This window comes from Pleurodeles waltl, chromosome 2_1 (assembly GCF_031143425.1).
Source record: "Pleurodeles waltl isolate 20211129_DDA chromosome 2_1, aPleWal1.hap1.20221129, whole genome shotgun sequence".
NCBI lineage: Eukaryota > Metazoa > Chordata > Amphibia > Caudata > Salamandridae > Pleurodeles > Pleurodeles waltl.
Window position 1 is genome coordinate 444,898,044 of NC_090438.1, and position 6,000 is coordinate 444,904,043.

Genomic DNA, 6,000 nt, shown 5'->3' on the forward strand with positions numbered 1-6,000 from the left:
GCCACCAGCACCACCACCATCAGCAGCAGCACCCGTGGGTAGCCATCCGAGGCTGAAGGGGATGGGCTGGAGCCTCCCTTCACTTCTGCCACTAGCACCAACACCACCTCCACCGCTAGCACCACCACCAGCAGCAGCAGCAGCATCAGTGGGCAGCCGTCTGAGGCTGCAGGGGATGGGCAGGAGCCTCCCCCACCACCACCAACAGCACCACCGCCAACAGTGGGTGGCCATCCGAAGCTGCAGGGGATGGGCTGGATCTTCCCCCCGCAACCACCAGCAGCAGCAGCAGCACCACCACTGCCACCACTAACCAGCCCTTAACTGCCAGCGGACATTCTGTAGACCTGCCTCCGTATGCTGTTGTGCGGCCTGCCCCCTGCAAATCCTGTGGGTATGACACCCAGCTGAGAGACTGTGACCTTGCACTCCCGAAGATCTGAATCACAGGGCATGGTGCCCCCTCCAGAACCAGTGGAGAAGCCATCCACTAACCCCATCCTCCCCAGGATGCAGATCACAGGGCATGATGCCCCCTCCAGAACCAGTGGAGAAGCCATCCACTAACCCCATCCTGCCCAGGATGAAGATCACAGGGCACGATGCCCCCTCCAGAACCAGTGGAGAAGCCAGCCACTAACCCTATCCTCCTAAGGATCAAGATCACTGGGCACAAACCCCCCTCTGGAACCAGTGGAGAGGCCAGCCACTAACCCCATCCTCCCCAGGATCAACAATACTGGGCACAAAGTCCCCTCCAGAACCAGTGGGCAAGTCACCCACTTGAGAGACTGTGGCCTTGCACTCCCCATGACAGAGTAATGGGCATGTTGTCCCCTCCGGGGCATGTGGGCAAGTCACCCACTTGAGAAACTGTGACCTTGCACTCCCCAGGACAGAGTAATGAGCATTTTGCCCCCTCCAGGACCAGTGGTTTTGTTCCATCTGCCGGCTGAGATGCCCCCCCGTTCCCCGTCCCCCTGAGGTGTCTGCCTATTTTCGACCTGATGTCCCAGCAGTGTTCTCTCTGTGTTGTTGCAGGAGTCAAGTGGGACCCTGGACTTTGTAATGTGGCCCTATGGCCCACGAACATTGAGGACTGGGCAGTGTCCTTTCATTTGTACATATGTATATACTTTTTTATTTGTATGCACTTATTGTTACTATATTTATCTTATTACACTCACTTTGATCTATTGGTGCTGTACTTGCATTATTCCTGAAGGGTATGGGGTAAATATGTTTTATTACTGCATCTCCTTGTGTGTATGGTGTTGGAGATAGGGGTGGTGTGTGTTGCGTGTATGTGTCACTATCTTTTTCCTCCCTCCCTTCCCTGTGTGCTAGGTGGCTGTAGTCACCGAGGTTGTCTTCGCCGTCATTGGTGTTCGAGGTGGAGCAGGACGTAGAACAGCATTGGGAATATGTGCAGCTGGGGCTCCATGGATGCGTGGTTCTTCCCTGAGTCTCCAAAGGTGAGTCATTTCCCTTCTGAGGTCTGTTTCCACCAGGCTTTTGATGTAATTGGTACTGCCCCAGAAAAGGTAGCGGTTTCCTGTCTCATAATACAGTGGGAGGAACATTGACTTCTGCCTGACTGTAGGCGGCTACCGCCGTGGTGCCTGTTGATTCCGCCCTGGCAGTCGGTGTGTTAAAGTGGCTGTCTCTATGAGCTCTTTCTGCCATGGTCATAATTTGGCAGTATTTACCACCAGCCTGTTGGCGTATTACCGCTGCTTTATCACCGACCGCCAGGGTTGTAATGAGGGCCTAAATGTTTAAGAAAATTCTAGATAGCTGTACGGGTTAGATAAGATAAGTTAGTATAGGTTAGTTTAGTGCAGGTGAAGGAGGCTGGTCTGGTTTGTAGTGGGTACCTTGGGTACTTACACCTTATACCAGGTCCAGTTATCCCTTATTAGTGAAGTAGTAGTGTTCTAGCAGCTTAGGCTGATAGAGGTAGCTATAGCAGAGCAGCTTAGGCTGAACTGGGAGACATGCAAAGCTCATGCAATACCACTTAAAGTTACACAGTACTTATACACAAGCAAAGACAATACTCAGTGTTACCAAAATTAAAGGTATTTATTTGGGTGACACAGTACCAAAAATATCTTAGAGACAAAGGGGGTCATTACAACTCTGGCGGATGGTGGAGAACCGGCGGTAAGACCACCAACAGGCTGGCGGTCTTGCCTTGGTGTATTATGAACATGGCGGTTACCGCCATGGTCAACCGCCACCCTGACTCCCTCCCCTACACCCCCCACCACCCTCCCCTCCCCACCCCAACATAACATTTCTCACACACACCCGACACGCATGCAGGCACCACAAACACACACACGCACACACCCTGACATACATGCCTACATCTACACACACAGTCAGACATGCACACCCACATTCAAACATACACGCACACATCCATACAGACATACCCACAGACATACACCCACTCACACACCCCCTCTACATACACACACGCACAACCCCATGCACCCACACAACTCACAACACCCCCCCCACCCGCCTCCCCTAACGGATGATCGACTTACCTGGTCCGTCGATCCTCCGGGAGGGGACGGGAGCCATGGGGGCAGTTCCGCCGACACCACACCGCCAACAGAACACCGCCACGGCGAATCACAGGATGTGATTCGCTGGGCGGTGTTCTGTTGGTGTGGCGGTGGAGCTACCTCCACTTCCCCACCGCCCACAAGTATGGCTGTTGGCGGCTCTCCGCCGGAATAACGACGGAGAGCAGCCAACAGTCATAATACGCCGAGCGGCAAACCGCCTGCACAGGCAGTCTTCCACATGGCGGTCCCTCGGCGGTCTTGCAAAAAGACCGCCGAGGTCGTAATGACCCCCAATATTCCTTCTGGAGATAAGTATTGTACACAATGTATACACTAGACACCAAAATTAGACAAGTAAATAGTCATAGAACAATGCAAACAGTAGGAAATCCTATAGAATGCAACGGTAGAAAATAGGTCTAGGGACAACACAAACCATATACCAAAAAAGTGGAATGTGAATCATGAATACCCCCCTAGACAAGTGTAGTGTGAGCAGAATCACTGGGAGTGTAAGAATACAGTAAAGGTAAGTAAATTACCCCACCCCAGAGCCCAGAAAAGCAGGAGTAAAGTACTGCAAGTTTCCTTAGGGCACACTACACCTCGTTTTGGGGATTTTGCAGCAGCCAACCAAGTCTGCAAAGAACAACTGCTGGATTAGTGGACCTGAAGACCTGAAAAGGAAGGGGACCAAGTCCAGAAGTCGAAAGAAGTTCCAGGAAGAACAGGAGCCCCTGCCAACCCAGAAGAGGGTGCAAAAGAAGGGTCCTGGGTGAGTCGAAGACTGCTGGAAGGCACCCTAGGAAGATGCCAGCGGCTTTCTGCGTGATGCAAAAGAAGTTCCACGGCGGGAAGATCGATGCAGGTGAGATTTCGTGTCAGAAGTCACCAACAAGGCTACAACAAAAGTGTGTTTTGCGTCAAGATGGCGCTGGATGGACCCAGGACGGACCTAAGGGCCTCAACTCTGTGTGAGGAGGAAGAGGGGGCTCTCAGCACTTTAGTGAGCCCTCAGGATGCAAGCCAGCATCCCCAGGAGTCGCAGGATCCGGGTTCAAAGGAGGTGCAAAACACGTTTGATGCAGCACAATAAAAGAAGGTCCCAAGCCGCCGGAGAGCAACTCAACGAGTTGAGCATCGCAGGTTGGAGTGCTGGGGACCTGGGCCAGGCTCTGCACAAAGGAATTTTGCAAAGTGCACAGAGGCCTCAGGAGGCGAAGAAGACACAGTACACAGGGGTACTGTTGTTCTCGGGGAAGGCAAGGTCCTACCTCCTCCAAATTGCATCAGCATTCTATGTCGATGATGTCCACCCTCTGTGTCCTTAGGAGCCCGCTCGTCGTTGTGAGAGGAGTCACAGGGTACCGGTTGTTGTCTTGGAAGGTGCCTGTCTGGAGCAGGGGAGTGACTCCATCAATCCACAAGAGATTTCTTCAGTTCTTCTTGTGCAGGATGAAGACAGGGAGTCCCCAGAGCGTGCACACTGTGGAAACTGTTGCAGTTGTTGACTTTGAGCTGAGGTTGCTGAAGAAATGTGTCTCTTGTAGACACTTTTGTTGCAATTACAGCATTTCTTGAAGCAGGCTGCGGTTGATCTGAAGTCAGAAGAGTCTGAAGTTGTTGCAGAGGATTCCTGAATGAAACTTGCAAGCAGAATGTGAAGAGAACCCAGAGGAGAGACCCTAAATAGCTCTGAGAGTGGGATTGGCTACTTTTTCAGGTATAGACCTATCAGGAGAGGTCTCTGATGTCACCTGCTGCCACAGGCCACTCAGAGCCCTCCAGAGTGCCCCCACACCTTGCAAAGCAAGATGACTGAAGCCTGGGACACACTGGAGGAGCTCTGGGCACCTCCCCTGGGGTGGTGATGGACAGGAGAGTGCTCACTCCCCTTTCCTTTGTCCAGTTTTCCACCAGAACAGGGGAGAAAGGGCCCCTGAACCGGTGTAGACTGGTTTATGCAAGGAGGGCACCATCTGTGCCCTTCAAAGCATTTCCAGAGGCTGGGGGAGGTTACCCCTCCCCAGCCTGTAACACCTATTTCCAAAGGGAGTGGGTGTAACACCCTGCTCTCAGAGGAAATGCTTTGTTCTCCCTTCCTGGGACTGGGCTGCCCAGAACCCAGGAGGGCAGAACCCTGTCTGTGTGGTGGCTGGAGCTATAGCTGCAGTGCAAGCCACAGAGAGCTGGTTTGGCAGTACTGGGGCTTCATGGTGGAGCCCCCAGGATGCATGTAATTGGCTCCACAATACCAGATTTGGAATGGGGGGACAATTCCATGATCTTAGTCATGTTACATGGCCATATTCGGAGTTACCATTGTGGAGCGACATATCGGTATTGACCTCTATGTAGTGCACGCATGTAATGGCGTCCCCGCACTCACAAAGTCCAGGGAAATGGCCTCTGCCATCTTGAGAGCCACGCAAACACGGGCCCGCTGGATCACCTACCACCGCCAGCAGGCTCCCGCTGCAGTCCCTCGCACCTCTCTCTGGCTCCTGGTCCTCTCCTTCTCATTGGAGGTGAGGGCCATGCTTCAACTGCCCCCGGGGAGGCCTGCGATCGTCAGGGACTGCAGGGGACAGGCAGAGAGACACTCAAGCCAGTCTGACCTAACCCGATCTTGGGGCATTTCCCAGTGCATACATTTAGATGAGTTGATGGATCACAGTAAAAGCTGACATGATACATGTGAATATGGAGATTTATTTACATGTACAAGTGTATTTTCCAATGCAATACAATGTCCAGTTCACAGACGCCTGAGAGATTATGGACCATTTGTTCTACATTCAGAGTCCATGGGCGAGAAACATGTCATGAGACATGGGTAGGAGATGTCTGCATAAGTGAGGAAGTGTCCAAATTGAAAATAGGGGTGAATTGAGATATTGAGAGTCTATAGCAGATTAGTCAATAGTGGTTGAATGAAGAAAGCACATAGCCAGCTGTCACAAAATTGGCATGATGTTAAGCCAGGTACTAAGGAGATACTGTCCATGTGGCACAAACTGGTGCTACTATGTGGTTTTACGTGTAAATGTTGTTCCTTCCACATCTTCATCCTCTGATGTGTTTGGTGCCTCCTGTGCCATGGGTGGTGCTGTTGTTGAAGTTTAGGGGGCCACACACACATCAGATAGAGATATGGAGTCAAAGGTCCTGGCAGTTGCCATTTGTGGGAACTGCACCAAGGAGGAACTGCTGATTCTTCAATACTGCAGCAAATCACGGTGGTAGGCAGCCGTGTTTTCCCTGGGGTAGGCCACTGTATGGACTCCAGGGTATTTTTTGTAGCCTCCAGCTTGTTGTCAATTATGCTGATGCCACTTTGGGAGGGAAATTGTTGAAGCCTCTGCCTCATGACAGCAGCTATGTCGGGCAGGTACTTCTGGAGTCCACGTAGCGGGGA